Source organism: Mirounga leonina, unplaced genomic scaffold (genome assembly GCF_011800145.1).
Source record: "Mirounga leonina isolate KUSES-001 unplaced genomic scaffold, KU_Mleo_1.0 Mir_178, whole genome shotgun sequence".
Lineage (NCBI taxonomy): Eukaryota > Metazoa > Chordata > Mammalia > Carnivora > Phocidae > Mirounga > Mirounga leonina.
The window spans coordinates 19,437,310-19,454,620 of NW_023270464.1; the positions used below are offsets into that span (position 1 = coordinate 19,437,310).

At 53.3% G+C, this 17,311-nt stretch overlaps 1 protein-coding gene across 1 annotated transcript in view; it reads right to left on the reverse strand.

Annotated features, from left to right (window-relative positions):
- KLHL25 (kelch like family member 25) overlaps positions 1–16,981 on the reverse strand; it is a 33,884-nt gene extending 16,903 nt beyond the window's left edge. Inside the window, exon 1 of the mRNA XM_035024090.1 lies at positions 16,942–16,981. The gene's annotated coding sequence lies outside the window, so the exon portion shown is untranslated. The remainder of the gene's footprint in view (positions 1–16,941) is intronic.
- Between the last annotated feature and the right edge of the window lie 330 nt (positions 16,982–17,311).

The window sequence follows — 17,311 nt, forward strand, 5'->3', positions numbered from 1 at the left end:
ATTAAGGCAATTTTCACTGTCTATTCATTTATAAGTTGTTTGATTTTTTTAATGATTATGCCATATTTTTGCGATCAGAAAAAACACCGAAGGTGTATGTCATCTGGGTGTCTCCGGGAACCGTAAAAACGAAGGAGTTAAATGCTATTAAACACCACATATGTGCTGGGATGTATGATGCAATACACTTCCCAGGCCAGGATCTCGGGGTGGCCACGTGATGCAGCAGCTCAAGTGCCTGCCCTGCCCCGTCCCACCCCCACGTCTGGGGACCCAAGCACCTCAGGGAGCCCGCAGGGCGCAGGGCTATCCGTTCTTCCATCTTCAAGTGGAAAGCAAACTAAGCACCTTACAAAGCACACAGATCTAATTGTTAATTGAAAGCAAAATCACTATGACCACAGTAACTGAATCAGAGGCAAAGATCATTTCTAGATACAAGTGCATCATCAGACAAAGGGTCCTTTCCCTAAATGCCTCCGCCTTTCGAGAGCCCTTTAAAAAAATAAAACTTTATACACATTCAAAAACTTGTACGTATCCTGTTTTTAATTTAAAACGCAAAGGACTAGAACTATTTGTATTTTTTGCTGTCTCTATTTTGATTTTGCTTTCCATCTCTATTGTGAAAGATCTCAAACCTGCAGTAAAGTCACAAGAATTGTGTAATACACACCTTCTGCTCAATGTGGTTAGTCGGCTGGATGCAACTTTGCCCCACCCCAGGCCACAGCCTCACTCCCGTCCCTCCTACAGGGGAATGGCTTGGCTACAAGGACAGTTCTAGAACGGAGCATGGCCCAGGGAAGGGGTGAGGGTGTTGCTTCATACAGCGCTGGGTTACAAATGAAGTTCCTCTTTAGGCAGTACCAACATGACCCTGCATCCGATGGCTCCCCATGAAAGGGAGACAGCAGGTCAGCCTGCCCCTGAGCTCATCTCCCCACAGGGCAGAATCCCAGCCACCCTGGAGATCTCCGGCAGACCACACTATGAGACAAACTGGTTCTCTCGTCTGTGGTTCCGAGATCATGATCACCACTGCCACTGTACCCTCTCAAACGTGCCCAGCTCCCCCCTACAGTGTGTGCCCTGCTGGGTAGTGAGTCCTCAGGCTTCCCTACACATGGCCCACCTGTCCCCCTGCAGCCAAAGCCTGGAAGGGGAAGGGAGGTCCTGGTAGGCCAAGAGGGGTGGGCAAAGGCTTCAGTGCCTTCTCCACCTGTTACAGCCTTTTTACTTAATGCCCGCAAATGTTAAGCACACTTGAGGAAGGCCAGCCTTTTTGGCCTCCATGACTGATAGCCAAGTTCCAGGCTGTTGCAGCCTCTGCTGGCCAGGAAGCCAGGGGGCTATTATTACTAGTTGATAGATGCATTTGAAATGGACGCCAACTCCACTGGTGTGGAAACACTGCCTGGGGAAGGGCTCGGGGGTTGTGCTGTGTTGGCTTACCCAGGGCCAAGGCTCTGCTTTCCCAGAGGAGGCACAGGACAGGCGGTAAGGGGTCAAGGCTGTGCAGCCCTGCTGAGAGATGAAGCAACACTTGTTGCAAAGCCTCAGCAGGGAATTCTGGCCAGGAGGGGAGCCAGACCAGACGCAAGGCTACGGTGGGCCTCTGCTGTGCTGGGCATCTCACACAGAAGGTGCGATCCCCACAACCAAGCCTGACACGATCAGGACCATCCGCTTTAATCAGGACGGGCTAGGTTACACTGCATCAACAAATAGCCCCAAATGTAAGCAGCTTCGGAGGACGGAGGTTTCTCTCTTGCTCATACTACATGCATCGTGGTTCAGTGGTGGTGGGGAGGGGAGTGTGGGAGTGTTCTTGTCATCACCGTCAGCCCCAGGGACCCCCGAGGACAGAGCAGCACCATGTCATCAGTCGGTAGTGCCAATGGGAAGAGGGAGAGCGCTCTGGACCGTGAGCACCGACCACCCTGTGCTTGGCCTGGAAGACACACAGCACTTCTGCTCCCATCTCACTGGCCAAAACCAGGCCCACAGCTTCACTCACCCACGAGTACCAGAAGTACAGTCCCGCCATATGCCCCACTAGTTCTGTCATCTGGACGTAAGAACAGGAGCTCTGGGATTCAGGGCAGGAACAGTACTATGAGTACTGAACCGCAGTCCTCGAGTACTTGCTACGTAGTAGGCACTGTTCCGCGTGCTTTCTGTGCTAACTCATCCACCTCCCCGCAGCCTTGGGTACCTCCCCTGCTGGACACTGGGCGATGAGCTCCCACCACTGTCCTCTGTGCGCCCGACGTCACAAGGCTGCTGGGGTGCAGATCCCTGTCACTCTTTCCCATGCACCAAAGGACAGAAGAGATCTAGGGGCCACAGCCCGGGTTCCAGCCACCGGGCACTCTCGTCTCCGTCTACCCCTTGTCAACCAGCTTCCGTGCGCCTGGGGCAGTGCCATCGTGAGGAGAACGAAGCCTCCGTGCCCCAAGATATCCAATGTGGGCAACGAACTAACTTCTCTGCTATGTGCTGCAAAGGGTCCAAGTGAGAAAACAGCCTCTAGGGTCATTTTGTGGGTCCTGTTCAGGTGAGGACACCCAGCTGAGCAAGGCTGCCTCAGGGAAAGGATCCAGGAGTCTCCCATGCCTTGCCCAGCTACTCCAAGACAATGTAAGGATTTTGCCAGCTCCGCACCAGCAAGGGTCTGCATTTTAGGAGAAGCCATCTTGCTCAGGAGAGCAGCAGACCCTCAGGAGAGACCGTCTGGGTGACATGTGCAGCCCACAGAAGCTACCGCCCTGGGCAGTCGGCACCCAGTTCTCTGCCCAGAGCCCTGTCTTCCCACGGTGTGAGCTCCACGGACCAAGTGAGACAGGCCAAGAGGCACACCCAGGAGCTCAGTCATTTTTACTGAAAAGACAAGGTAAGAGTGAAGCACAAGATACAAAAGATGTAAATCCCCCGGAATTACAACCCTGAACACTGGCGTTTTCCTGAGGGTGGGAGATAGGGAGGTTGTGGCTGAGGACACTGCCCTAAGGGGCAAAAATTGGTTCTTGGATAAAAATCTCGTGTTGTTGTTGTTAAGATTTTATTTATTTGAGGGGCGCCTGGGTGGCTCAGTTGGTTAAGCGACTGCCTTCGGCTCAGGTCATGATCCTGGAGTCCCGGGATCGAGTCCCACATCGGGCTCCCTGCTCAGCAGGGAGTCTGCTTCTCCCTCTGACCCTCTTCCCTCTCATGCTCTCTGTCTCTCATTCTCTCTCTCACAAATAAATAAAATCTTAAAAAAAAAAAAAAGATTTTGAGAGAGAGAGAGAGAGAACGAGCAGGGGGAGGGGCAGAGGAAGAAGCAGACTCCCACTGAGCAGGGGGCCCAACGTAGGGCTTGATCTCAGGACCCCAGGATCATGACCTAAGCTGAGGTTAGACACTCAGCCGACTGAGCCACCCAGGCGCCCCTCTTGTTCTTTTTATATACAAGGCACAGATACACACACAGTACATTGACTTACAGTACATCTGGTATTAACATTTATGGGAGGGGGTAAGCACAATTGGGGAAAAAAGGTCTAAAAAGGTTTTGAGGGAAGGCCATAAGGTTAAGAAACACTGGGAACTATTTTCACTTTGGCTTATTTTCCCCTTTTATCCCCAAACAGTTTACATTGTTGCAGTTATGGAATCCTATTTTACACTGTTTTTACCTATTTACATAGTTTCCAAATTCCTATCCTTCACTCACTATTGAGCAAAGGTTAATTAAGTGCCTGCTCCCTACAGGCACTGGGACCCACAGCCTTCTGGCATCCTCATCAAATAGCCCAGGGTCTCTCTGTGGTTGCCAAATGTAACTTTCAATGTCTGTGAAACATACAAGGACTGTCTAGGTCATTCATCCAGTTTTAAAAATTTTTACCCAAAGAATAACATTTTTGCTTATGTTGAATTACTGTATCCTCTAGGGATAAAATCTATGGAGAAGAATCACAGATGTTTGATGTCCTATTGTCCTAAAAGTTCTGTTTACCACGCTTAAACTGCCTCTGCAACAAAGCGCCTTCTTACAGCTAAGGGGGGTAGTGGTGCAGAGAGCACCAAATTCATCAGGGCCGGACAGACAGAAGTTACCACATCCTGCTCCCCCTCAGCTCACTGGGGGCCGCCTGGACCGTCTCTGGCCCCCGAAGCTGGGAGTCTGCAAGCCCAGCTGTTGCTGCAGCTGGGAGCAGGGCCAATGAAATGGACACCACTGCTCTAATCAGACAAGGGCCAGAGAACAGCGCACTCAGGCTCACCCATCTGTTGAAATAACTTGTTTCCTTTCACTGATGCAGAGTGAGACAGAGAGAAACAAAGAGGGGCAGAGAGAACAGTCCCCTCCAAAGCAAACATTGCATCATGGTCTTGGGTTCCTCCCTCTTCAGAAGGACTGGCCTGGCCTTTGGCAAACAGAGGGGGGCTGGGGACCCGGAGCAAGGCGGTCTCTTTTCCTGTCTGGTCCCTTAAAAGATTCGCAGAGCCCCATAGATGGAGCCATTAAAAGCACTCTGGCCTAGATCTCACTTTCAATGAGCCACCTGGAGCAACAGTCTTGGAGGAAAATGAATATGCAGAATAGAAGGGGGGGGGGGGGAACCAACAAAACACCAAGAGTAAAGCACTGGCCATTTCCTCGTAGTGGGTCTTTCTCCCTGTTCATTTTTCTCCAGGCTGTCAGCGTGAGTGTTGAACTGGAATCAGAATGCTCCTCAATTCCTAAAGCCCAAGATATAAGCTGTCTTTTCTCTTCCCACTGAGGGCCGAGAGCAGGGGAGTGTAGATGGAGAGCAACTCAGAGTATCTTTCAAAATGACAAATGCAGGTGCCCTCTGCCCCAGCATTTCCACGCCTGGGAACCTTGCCCTCAGTCCCATTTGCACATGAGCTTTTGGCTGCAAGCAAAAGGCTGGAAAACAACCTCAATGTTCATAACTAAGAGTCCTAGTCAAATAAACCTTGGTTCATTCACAGTGCAATGCGATGCAGCCAAATATATATATATATACGCGTATATATAAAGCCAAATATATATATATACACGTATATATAAAGCAGGTGGCTTTCCATGCTGCCATAAGAAATGCTGTGAATTGGAGGCTTTTATGTCTGCTGGAAACCAGACTACCTATGCACACGCCCGTGGGTATGTGCACAGACTTCCTCTGGGAGGCTGTGTTGAAACTGGTTGACAGCAGTACCACTGACAACAGGGGAGACCCCCACCCCTCTGAACTGAATTCTGTGCCAGATACAGTATCACTTTTTCAAAACCCTGCACGAACCTTTGTGCCAGGTGCTTTTAAATGCATTCTCTCAGTTAATCCTTCAGACACCTCTTCAAGGTCCCAATTGTACAGATGGGCCAACTGAGGCTCAGAGAAGATTAAGAAACTATGTGCAGGGCGCCTGGGTGGCTCAGTCGTTAAGCGTCTGCCTTTGGCTCAGGTCATGATCCCAGCGTCCTGGGATCGAGCCCCGCATTGGGCTCCCTGCTCTGAGGGAAGCCTGCTTCTCCCTCTCCCACTCCCCCTGCTTGTGTTCCCTCTCTCGCTGTGTCTCTCTCTGTCAAATAAATAAATAAAATAAAATAAAAAAAGAAACTATGTGCACACATCTTCAGTATTCAAAGCTGTTTTGCTCCCAAGTCCCTGCTCAAATAGCACAAGGTGGGTTATTTATGAAGACAAAGAACCTTCCTGGCCACAAATACTGTGTGCAGCTGAACAGGAGATGGTATTTTAAATGAAAACCCTTGATTTCTCGAGCACCCCCCGTTCCACTTAGCAAACCTGCATCTTCCCTCCTGGGCATCAGGAAAGGAGGAAGCGTGCGCAGGTGTGTCTCCCTGCCAGGCTTAGTACTGCCAGGAAGAGTGCCTGCTACAGAGGACAGCGGATGACCTGGGGACAGACCAGACCTGCGATACAGGCCTTCTGTCAGGCACCTGCTTCCCCCCTGCCTGGAGAACAGCCACCATCAGTCTGCGACCTCCCCTCTGGCTGCTACTGCCTTGTCTGTGATGTGAGACCCGTGCTGGTATTCAAATGCTCGGTGCCCTTGTTTCCACATTTGTCAAATGGGCGTGCAAATCATCACACCCACCTCACCTGCCTGCTGAGGGACTAAAGGGGGAATTAATGTAGAGAGCTAGGCTCAGGTTCCAGGTTCCCAGGTTCTCTGGGCAGCACCGTGCACTCAAAATGTTTGTTGTAAAATGTTTTCATTGAAGAATGTGAAGAAAATCCAGCCTCACAGGGATGACCTGTCGGAAAAGGAAGGAAACTGTAAGAGCCTTTTCAGATAATTTAGGGTATTCTTCTTTGATATCTCACCGAGACCTGACAAGCAGGAGCCTGTTAAAGATTAACTGCACTGTGGAACCTGAGCCTGAATCTGTGAACTTTTGTACACTGTGACATTCCGATCAGTCCTGGTCTATCTCGCACTCTGAATGGAGTTTTCACCCATGCATGCTTTGGTAACACCGTGCAATGGTCATTTGGAAAACATCAGCTCACTAAGCCATGCACTTGGAGAGATTAGTGAAAAAGGCAAATAACACCTTGGTATTGTCATGAAAACAGTTTTGACCTTGGGGACCCCTAAAAGAAACTCAGGGATCCTCCTAACCACACTTTGAGAACACCAGGTTAGCAGAAGAACTCCCTTACCCTCCACATTAGCCATGTTTTTGTTAAGAAGTCAGAGGAAAACTTCTATGGGAAGCACAGGGTGGGTGACGGCAGGATCACCTGACCCTGCGGGTCTAGGTCCCCTCCCCAGCTTGCAGTCACGGTGGGCAGTGATGGAGGTGCGGTCACAGGGGCCAGCACCTTCTACCCTGCGGCTGGCTGGCCTCCCCACCTGCCCTGGCACCTCCCTTCTGGCCTGCCCTGCCCCTCCCCTCATTACTAGCCACTTTCTTCTTCCCACAGGACCCCCTCATTCTCCCCCAAAATAACAGATCTGGGTACTTTGTACTGGGCAGGGCCTCAGACAGCAAACTACAGGGGCCATGCATGGGCTGCTGCCTTTGGGCTTTGCAGCTGATAATTCTTGGTCTCTTGAAATTACATATGTGTGTATATTTATAGCCAAATACATCGGTGCCCAGAAATTGTGATTCATTCATATATACATTTTTAGCACATCGCTTGGCCACCAAGTTCCATTAAATCTTCCTTCCTCTGGGTTCCTTGTGTCACCAGTCCTATGCTGGAGACAAGGTGAGGCCTTCCCCACTGCACGCTGGACTGTGAGGGGCCCCTGTCCCCAGTGTGTCCCCCCCAACAATCTGAGGCCAAATGCTTTGCTCCGGACCACCAGTCTCTCCTGCTCAGAAAGCCTTCAATGAGGCTTGGCCATCCAAGCCTTATTTAGTCTGTCCCCGGCTCCAGCTTCATGGCCCACCCCAGCCCCTCTCCCCGCCACCAAGCGCACAGACACAGCCTGGCCTTTCCAGCTCTCCCTTCTCCCCTTTCTGCCCTCAAGTCTCAACTCCTCCATGAGACCTTCACCTCACCATCACACCCCCTCTGGACTTGGCAGCTGGTGTGCAGAGGGCCCTGCACACACAAGATACTCAAAAAATTACCCAGATAAGGAATCTGAGCATCTACTATGTGCAGGGCTCTGTGCTATGTACCAGGGACACGGCAGTGAGTAAATGCACATTTTTGTGTTGTTTCCTGAAGTTAACATTCTGATACCCGTTGATTCTTTGCTATAGCATTCTGGTGTTTCTTGTCTGGCACTCTTTATTCCTTCAGGTCATTGTATATCGTGCCCTTATTTTAATTTCCAACTCCTAGAGGACAGTAATCTGTGTCACTTTTGTTGCCTAGAGTATATGCAAAGCTAGTAAATATGGCCGAAGGGGAATGGATTAACCACAACATCCACTGGAATAAGAATCAGAAAGATCCAGACATCTGTCAAACCCACGTGAGAGGTTCCTGCTGTCTGCTGAATTAACTTGCAATATGACTGACATGTTTCATATTTAAATATTTCAAGTGCTAGATGGGAAAGAGCAACCCTCAACCCTGCCCTGGACGGTGTTCCATAAATCGCAGGAATCAAACTGGAGATGCCAACGAACGAGGCGGCTAGGCTCTAAGCCCCTGGTTCCAAATCCCAGTACTGCTGTTTGTACCTGTATGACTGGCCCCAGATACATCCATTCCCTGAGCCTCAGTCTTCTCATCTCGAAAAGGGGGGCGAAAATAACTGTCCCGACGTCAAAGGACTATCGTGGGAATGAAAGGAGAGAATCCAGGTAAAGAGCTTAGCACAACGGGGCACACAAAATTCACTCTGTTCGTGAGAGCTGCTGTTCTTCATACTGTTGGTGCAGCCCCTGGAGGCATAAGCCCCGTGGTGGGAACATGCAGATAGCCGGTCCCCTGAGCTCCACCCTGGCCTTACTCCTGTGACCCACATGGTATGCTTGCCACGTTACCCACGTGGCAAAGGAATCTGCAGATATAAGTAATGATGTTGCAGACTCCTCAGGTGACCTAGAAACAGAGAGGTTATCTGGGTGGGCCTGACCTAATCACAGGAACTCTTTACAGCAGAGTTTTCTCCATCGGATCATAGAAGTGGATGCCAGAGATTTCTAGCAGGAGAGGATTTGATATCCCCACTTCGGGTCTGGAGATGGAGGGGGCCATGTGGTACAAAATGTGGCAGCTTCTAGGAGCCAAGATCAGCATCCAGATGACAGCCAGAGAGGACAGGGGGACTTGAGTCCTACAACCACCAGGAACTCAACTCTGCCAACAACCTGAATGGCCAGGAAGCAGACTCTCCCCCAAGGGCCTCAGGGTAAGAACTCAGTCAATACACTGACCTTGGACTTCTGGTCCAAGACCCTAAGCAGAGAACCCAGTCCAGCCAGCTCATGCTTCTGCCCTACAGCACTATGAGCTAATAAATAGGTACAGCTTAAGCCACTAAGTTTGTGGTGATTTGTTACGCAGCAACAGGATCTAATATAAGCCCTGCCTGGCCTCAAACCATAATGCATATGGAGGAAAAACATACCAGGTGCTTGTCCAAAGGGTCTGGGGACCATCTTACCCATGTCTACTCCTAGCACTTAGTAGTGCAGGTATCATATAGAAGGTTCACCGAAAATACGTTCACCGAAAATAATGTCAACTTCCGGGACACTCAGGAACGGAATGGCTTAGCTGGTTAGCTTCAGTCCCATGACCAGCCAGTTACAAGGTGTTCAGGTGCAATTATCTGGGCAAAACCGAGCACAGGCCTCTTCTTGGCCTAGAGGAGAACTCCAGACACTGCAATGGGTCAGAGGAAGCCACTCAGCAACCAGGGGAGGTAGGCGTCCACGTGTAAAGGGTCTTGCTTTACACACCACCCGACCGTGCCGTGGCCCCTGCCTCAGCCTGTGGCAGCCTCCCACAGCCTGACTGGCCAACCAAACCTTGACATTTTGCTTGTAATTGTACCTTCCAGTAAAAAGTCCTGGTTGGAGTGGTAAAAATAGCAGTGGAGACTTCCTACAGCACAGATACACCAGTCTGTCTCAGGGCCTGAAAGGAAACCTGGTGATCTGGTCTCACGCTAGCTCCGGGAAATGCCTGCGAGCTGGGCTCAGGCTGACAGCAGGTGGCACCCAGCGAGGGCAGCCCACTCGTGCTGCTGCCCCCGGTGGACCACCCTCAAATCAGCTCCCAAGATGCTCCCCTCACTCCCTTCATGAAAATCCCAACCTTCAGCATCAGGGGATGTCTGAGAAATGTACAAACTTGCCAGCAGCCAGGCTCCCCAGCCTCCTTCCCTCCTGCTCACTAGCTGCAGAAGTACAGAGAGGGGAGGCCCCCTACCAAGGCCCTTTGGGGGGTCCCACGGTCCCCTTGTGCATCTGCTCTTTATTACCCTCTCCCATGTCTGTCTACCTCCCTCTCTGTGGCCTCCTGTCCCCTACAGCTGCCCTAACCAGGTCGAGTACTGGGGGGATAGTCGAAGTCTCCACCAGGGCTTATGTCATCCCTGGGGCAGCAGGGCTCAGGCCAGCCTGGATGCTGCCCCTTGAGCAGAGGAGGTGAGGTATTACAGCCCACTTGGGGAATGACAGGAGAGCCTGGCTAAAGTGTCCCCAGGTACCGGAATCCCGGCAGTCATGAATTCCTCCAGGGGCCCAGGATATAGGGCTGCCAGCCTCCTGGGTCCCCCAACATAGGGCCTGATGCCACCCAGGAACCACATGGGAGTGGTTTTCCCTGGCCCCAGACTCCTCCTTTCCTTTTCTACCAATCTCCAGAGCTTCCCCATCCTTCTGTCTCCGAATCAAGTACAAGGGCCCTTTTGTCGATCTTTTGCTTGTTTTAAAGCCTCCTGTTAAAGGAAAACAGACAAGGACCCCCAAAGTAATAAACGTGGGAATCCATAAAGTTCTAAGAGCTCTAGCTTTTGGTCTAACCAGCAGCTAAATAGAGGGATAGCCTGTGGTGACCAATGCCCCTCTCAGAGCCTTTTTATGGATGGGGTAGAGATCTTTCTCTACCCTCCTGGCTCACTCCTTCATTCCTGCAGGTGAGACAGGGAGGAACATACCTACTCGGCTAGCCCTCTGACTTCTCTCTCAGGCCAGGTGAGGGATGCCAGGCAGACATCCCACCTAATGCCACCCCAGCCCCTTCCCTAGACACACTGGCCGTTCAGAAATACTCGGATTCACTCACATGTTCTGAGCTTCAAATATCGGGCTCTCACTAGTAAAACCCATGATGTTTGCAGAACTTTTCAGCATCAAATGAACTTTCAGGAATGTTTTCCCATGCACCACAAGCAATGCACAGCAGCCTGGCAGGGGGCAGGGCAGGGATTAAAAGGGCCTCATTTTACAGATGAAGCTTCGCTGGAGGTCAGGAGACCAGTTAGAGACAGAGCCAGCAACTGCTAAACCTCGATATTCTGGAAAAAAAACAAAGATGAATGAAAACAAAAAGAGGAAGCCTGGATCACTTTTTTTGTTTGTTTGTTTGCTTGTTTTAAAGGAATAATGAGATCTTTACCCCCTTCCCCCCCATCACATGAGCTAAGAGTGACAATGTGGAAAATATCAAGTATTATCATTATGGGTGAGGGTGTGGGCAAATGAGCTCCCAGACACCATCGGTGCGTGAGTGAGCTGCCTGTCTTTGGGAAAGGCATTCGGCTTTGACAGTGAACATTTAAAAATCAGAAAGATGCACAATCCAGCACATACACGACTTTTTGGATTGTATGAAGGGGGATGGATCAGATAGGACCTAACGGTCTCCCCCAGGGGGCTGAGATGAAAGCTGGTGACCGGGCCACACGGGAGTGTCATGCAGCTGTAAGATGGGCAGGAGCGCCACCACACATTGGGCCACAAACCCAGAAAGAGGGCGGCCAGAGGGTATGCACCAAACCATCGACAGATACCAAGGACGAGGGGGACTTCCAGGCCATGTTGCATTTTCTCTCACGTTGTCTGTTTATAAAGGAATCTACTGATGTGTTATTGAAGTTAAAGGAAACAATTAAACAACTTAAAGGAACGTGTTTTCCTTGGCCTCCCTGGGAACCAGAAGATTACAGCGGGTGATGGCTGCCGCTATCTCTGGCTAGATCCCCCTCCGCGGCCCATGCTGTTCCCAGACTGTCCACTTGCTTGCTCCCTGCCCTGCATGCCCTTCCTCAGATCTTCCCATGGGAGCCCCAGTCCAGTCTTGCAGGTCTTGGCTCAAAGGTCACCAGCCCAGAGAGGCCTTCTTTAGGCCCCCTCAGTCCCCCACCTTGACCTTTTCCTCCTCATCCACTAATGGCAGTTGTATTTATTTTGTCTATCTGGCCCCCGTGGAATAGGGGCTCCAGGAGGGTGGGGACCTTGCCTCGTTTTCTGCTTCATCCCAGAGCCTGGTAGAGAACAGATGGCAAAAAATATTCATTGGGCTCATTTGGAATGGAGATGCTAGAAACGGTCTACTTCCTCATCCCTCCAATGGGGAAACTGAGGCAGACTCTTGACATGCCACTCACTCTTTAGCAGTGTGCCACAATGACCCAACTACCTGTCTGCCTCACACATCAGAGGCCAAACTTCCAAGAAAGGACTCTCTTTGAACGTGACTTCTTTTTCCCAGTTTCTAGTCCAGGATGAGCCATTCAGAAGGTGCTAAATAAAAGCTTGCTGCATGAATGGAGCTGTGCTGCTCTCTCCCTTGGATTTTCAAAGCTGTGAACAAGAAGAGGCATTCACAGGTTAAGGGACTCGCGGCCCAGGGTCTCACAAACCTGGCTAGCATGCAGCAGAACTTGAACTCTGGATGCTGGATTTAATGGCTTTCTAGAAAAAGAGCTCCTGTGTCTCTTGGCCCTCGCTCCTGCCCACACAAATCTGGCCTGGCCAACTGTAAACCTGGCAGGCAGCTCATCCTGGAACTGAGTGAGCAAAGCTCCTCTTATCGTAATTAGGGAATTAATTACATTCACCCTAGATTGATCTGTGGTCAGCCTCTCCTTGGGGGCCCAACGAGAACAGGCAGAAAATAAGCAAGGCTTTTTGTTTCTATCCTATCCCTGCATCCTACTCTGATGGACTGGCTGACAGAAGGTATCTTCTTGGCAGGCAGAGGTGGGTGGGAAGTGACACCCAAGGCGAACGTGATCCTCCCTCTGGCAACAAAGACACGGTTCTCCCACGGCCCTGCTCAGCCCCCGCCTTCTTGCGGGAGGAGCGATCCAACTGGTCTTGCAGGCACCTCCTTGGCAAAGTCTGGTGTGTAGGAGGCTCGCGTCCTCCTGTCTCCCTGGGCTCCCTCACGATCCCTACCAATCTTGGCAGATTTGTGCCCATCTCTCTTCTTGGAAGTGGCCCTGGGGACACCTGTGGGCTAGGTCCCACCCTATCCATTTTGGGATTGGGGCGGGGGTGTCAGCTTAGGCTGCCTCGGACCAACCAGAGCAACCTTGGGAAGTAAGTCATCCACATGCCACCTTCCTTTGGGCCCAGCTTTGTTCTTCTTTGACCCAGTCCTCTGCCGTCACTAGCCCCTCATCCATGGGCACCAGTGCCTGCAGGCCCTTTACACCTGGGCCCTGGACTCCAAGGCAGTGGGCGGAGGCAGGGAGCCGAGGGAGGCCTGAGAAACTGGAAAGTCTGACTCAGTTTCCACTCACCAAGAAAGGAAAGAAAATTTGGAGCTTGCCTACTGTATACTTTTCTCGTTCTACAGGAGGGAAAATCAGGGCCAAGAGAGGGAAAGCGACCTACCCAGAGCCCCACAGCACACATCAGAGGCAGAGCAGGAAGTCTAGACTCCTCACTTCCAATTTGCCCCTCCACACTCCACTGGCTGCTCTCTCTCTCTTCCTGCCCAAGAGGGCTAGGCAAATAACTCAAGCCTATAAGACTACATGACATCAGAGGCTGCAAGGACTTCTGGGATTTTATAGCAAAACATCTACTAGAAGCATAGTACAGAAGAGCATCCACACATGTTAGAGAAGAGCAAGTTGAGGCCCATAAAGGTAAGGGGACCTACATGGCATCGCACACACAGAGGCACAGCAGGACTTTCAGACCCCCTACTTAAGCGCTCTTTCTGCCAACAGGTTCCAGATGTGAGCGCTCCACCTGTTGTAGGATGGTGAAGAGGTGGAGTTGGCCTTGGGCCTCAGTCACATTGTAACAAAGTATGGCCCGGAGAGCCGCTTCCAGACTCCGTATGCATCGCAGGGTGCAAGAGACCATTGTGAGGAAATATGGTGAAATCTGCCAACTAAACTGGATTTCTCAGGTCGCAGAGCCAGCACTTCAAAGAACAGGTCAATGAGCCACACATGCCTACCTCTGTTCCTCCAAAGGGCAAGGACAGGGCTTAGAAGGAAAGGTCCAGCAATGAGAAAGAACAGAGTCTCCTGGCACCAGAGGGAGGGGAAAGGGGTGGATGGAGGTGGCTGAGGCCCAAGAGATCACAGACACACGAGCAGCATCTGAATTCAAGTCTGGTTCCCGAGGCCATGCTCTTTTCCCCAATCTTGTGCTTGAAGAGACTTAATAGGAAGCCCTCCCATCTTTGAGCTCTCTCTCTGCTCCCACCATCCCCATCCTCACAGCCTAGGGACCTGGAGTCAGTCTCGCAAGGCAAGTGCCTGCAGGTGACAGGTATCGGCTTTCGCGAATTTTCGATGCTCAGGGGCCAGGTGGTCCAGGAACAAGGCTGGAACCTGCTGTGGAGGCTGGGCTGGATTCAATCACCTGGGGAAAGACCCAGATTACTAAGGGGGAAAGCCCTACTGGGATGAGGTGAGTAAAAGCTGTGGATGCACATGTGGCGCCCCCCCCCCCCAAGCTGTCCCAACTAAGTGTTTTCTGGCTGGGAAAATGCTTCAATAGCTCTGGTTGCCTGAGGCAATTCAATTACGAAATTTACCACATCAGATGAAAACCATCAGCTCAATCAGCCAATTCATTTTCGTCTGGCCACTCTGTTTCCTCCTCCCAGTTCTGTCTGCCCCTCCCTGGCCAGGCCACATGCACACTGCAGGCTGCTCCAGATGGATGAGGGCTTAGACGATGGGTTGGTCTTCGGGGCCGGTGGGGTGGCTTTTCCCAGGACCCCCTGAGCAGAGAGGCTGCAACCAGAAGCTATCCCTCTTCCTGGAGACTCGGGGGCTGCTGACTCCACAGTCTCAGATGAACCCTTCCATCACCTCCCATCTGCATGCTCCCTGACCTCAACCTGCACCTGGCTTCTGGGAGAAGTGCAGGTGGGTGGTGGGAGAAGGCCGCTGCCTGGGGCTCGGAATCAGTGCTCCGCCATGCCACTCTCATCTTTACTTTGTCAAGGCATCATGGCTCCAAAAAGCCTTTGCCACCCGTTCCCCTCAGCTCCCCTTGCTGCCTCTATCACTGGGGTTCTGTGTACACACCTGTGTGTCCATGTGGCAGGGCCCCTATCCACGTGCCAGCACACCCCTGGCTAGGAGCTCCCAGAAGACAGGGCCCTGATCAAGACCCTTCAAAGACTCAGTTAGTCAACTAACAAATGAATGAACAGACCACTCACTAAATAACACTCCTTCCCCAGCCCCCCTGTGCATCAGAGCGGCAGAAGGGAAGAAGCCAGCCGGCTTTTGCTGCAGGCCACCAAGTCCCAGGCCTGGGTAATCTTCCTCGTCTTCCTGCTCTCCTCTGCCCACACTGGGTGCCCAGAGGTTTGAGAGGCTTTTAAGGAGCATCAGGCTGCAGAAGCTGCCTCGGATGCTGAGTGTGCAGCTCACCCACAGCTCCTCTCTCTGCACCACAAACATAAATCCAGCTGCAGCCCCAGCCCCAGGATGAAGGTTTCTACCATTTCTCTCTCTACCTTCCTTTTAACAACCTCCCTGGAGTCACTTCCTGACAAATGGAATGACTCAAACCAAGAGAGCTGCCAGACCCAGAGGTCTGACTCCATCACCCTCCTCAGGCACAGCATGGGGACCCCAGGACCCCTGGTCTCAGAAGGATACCAAATCGGCCCCCGGTCGGGTGGACCTTATGTCCTACTCCCCACTCGCCCCCAGCCGCCAAATGCAAGTCTTTACCAACAGCCCCTAGGAACCCTAAGAGCACACCCGGGCCCACTGAGCATCAGTCCCACCGATGCAGGGGGAGACACAGGTCCAGGGTCCCAAAGGGCCTGACCCCACATCACTGTCGCCATAGCCTGGTCTATGATAAGAACGGGGGGTTCCTGCCTCCTCCCCCAGTGCCACCCGCAACTTCACTCTTCACATGGCCAGAGTGAAACCAAAAGGCCCAGACACCTGGTGTTCTCCGCCCTGACTCACCAGGAAGGGCCAAAGCTCAGGGAGCCTTTCCCCTGCTCAAAGCAAGTGGGCAGGAACCAAGAGTGCCCAGCTTAAACCTGCAGGGGCCTGGGTTGCCCTCCACCCCAATCCCTTTGATCAGGTCTCTAGAAAGACTTGTCTTCGCACAAAGAGAGTGATCCTGCCCCCTGGGGACTTGGAAGCGGCGGTACAAAAAAATGTACGTTGCCCCTGGGGGTACAGTCTCTCAAAGGAAAAGCTTCTCAAGCAACAGAGGAGGACAAGAAGGAGGGGAGGGCGTGCCCAAATGCGGTCGAGGAGCCAGGGCAGGATGTGCGGAAGGGGACTGTGGGGCTGGAGAAGGCTCGCTCGGGACCTGCTGCGGTGGGCGGGGCCTAACAGCGTGTGACCACTGCTCCGCTGCTCCACAGCTTTCTCAGCAGAGACGAGGGGCCCGGCCAGGCGGGACGTGGACGGCCGGGGGCACCGGGGCGGCGGACGCGGGCCGGGCTCGCGGGGACGACACCGCCCCGGTGAACCCCCGGCCCTCGCTCCGCACGAGACAGGCGGCCATCTGGCCCTCGGCGTCAAGGGCGCGGGGACTTCGCCCAACCCGGGCGCAGAGCCCGGCCGCTCACATCCTCCAACCCAGCAGCTCCTCTTTCCAGGATCGATAGCGATTTTTTAAAGAGAGTCTGCGGACTCCATGAATCAACCACTCCCGAGGGAAAAGAGTTGTAGCTCCGCGCGCAACATCCATTTGCAAAAGCAATTCATTCCCTCGCCCGGAGCTCTCTGCAAATACCCTCGCCGGGTCCCCAGGCACGCGCGGGGCGGGAGCAGGCGCGCGGACTGCAGAGGAGGTGGCCGACTCCAGTCCCCTCCCTCCGCACCATTGTCCCCGACTCCAGCCCCCAAGACCCCGCGGCGGTCGGGGCGGTCCGGGGACCCGCGCACCGCGGCGCTGCTCCCGGGACACGCGCCCCCGCGGGGGCTCTCTCGGCCGTGGGCTCCCACGGCGGGGCGCGCAGGTCCCCCCCCGGGGGGGTGACAAGTGCCAGCCCAGAGGTCGGGGCGCGCGCGCGGCCAGCCCGGCCCGGCTTCACCACTCACCGCTCGGGGCGCCGCCGCCCGCCGCGCCAGTCGCCCCGCGTCCGCCGCCGCGCTCAGAGGCCCCGCGCAAGGCTCCACAGCCCGGGCCGCCGCCGCCCCTGCCGCCGCTCCCCTCCCCCGGCTCGCCACAGCCGGAGCGCGCTGCCGCTGCGGTACAGCCCGGGCGCCACCGACAAACTAGTTTCTCAGGCCTTCCCGCCCCGCCTCCCGGCGCGACGCCAATCAGAAGCGGCGCCTCTGTGACGGATGGGCGGCCGAACCCGTAGTTCAGCCCGCAGCGGGAGAAGGGGGTGGGCGCCCAGGCGCGCCGGCTCCGCGAGGGGGCGGGGCGGGAGAGGGAAAAGACTTTGACCAGATTCTTAAAGGGACA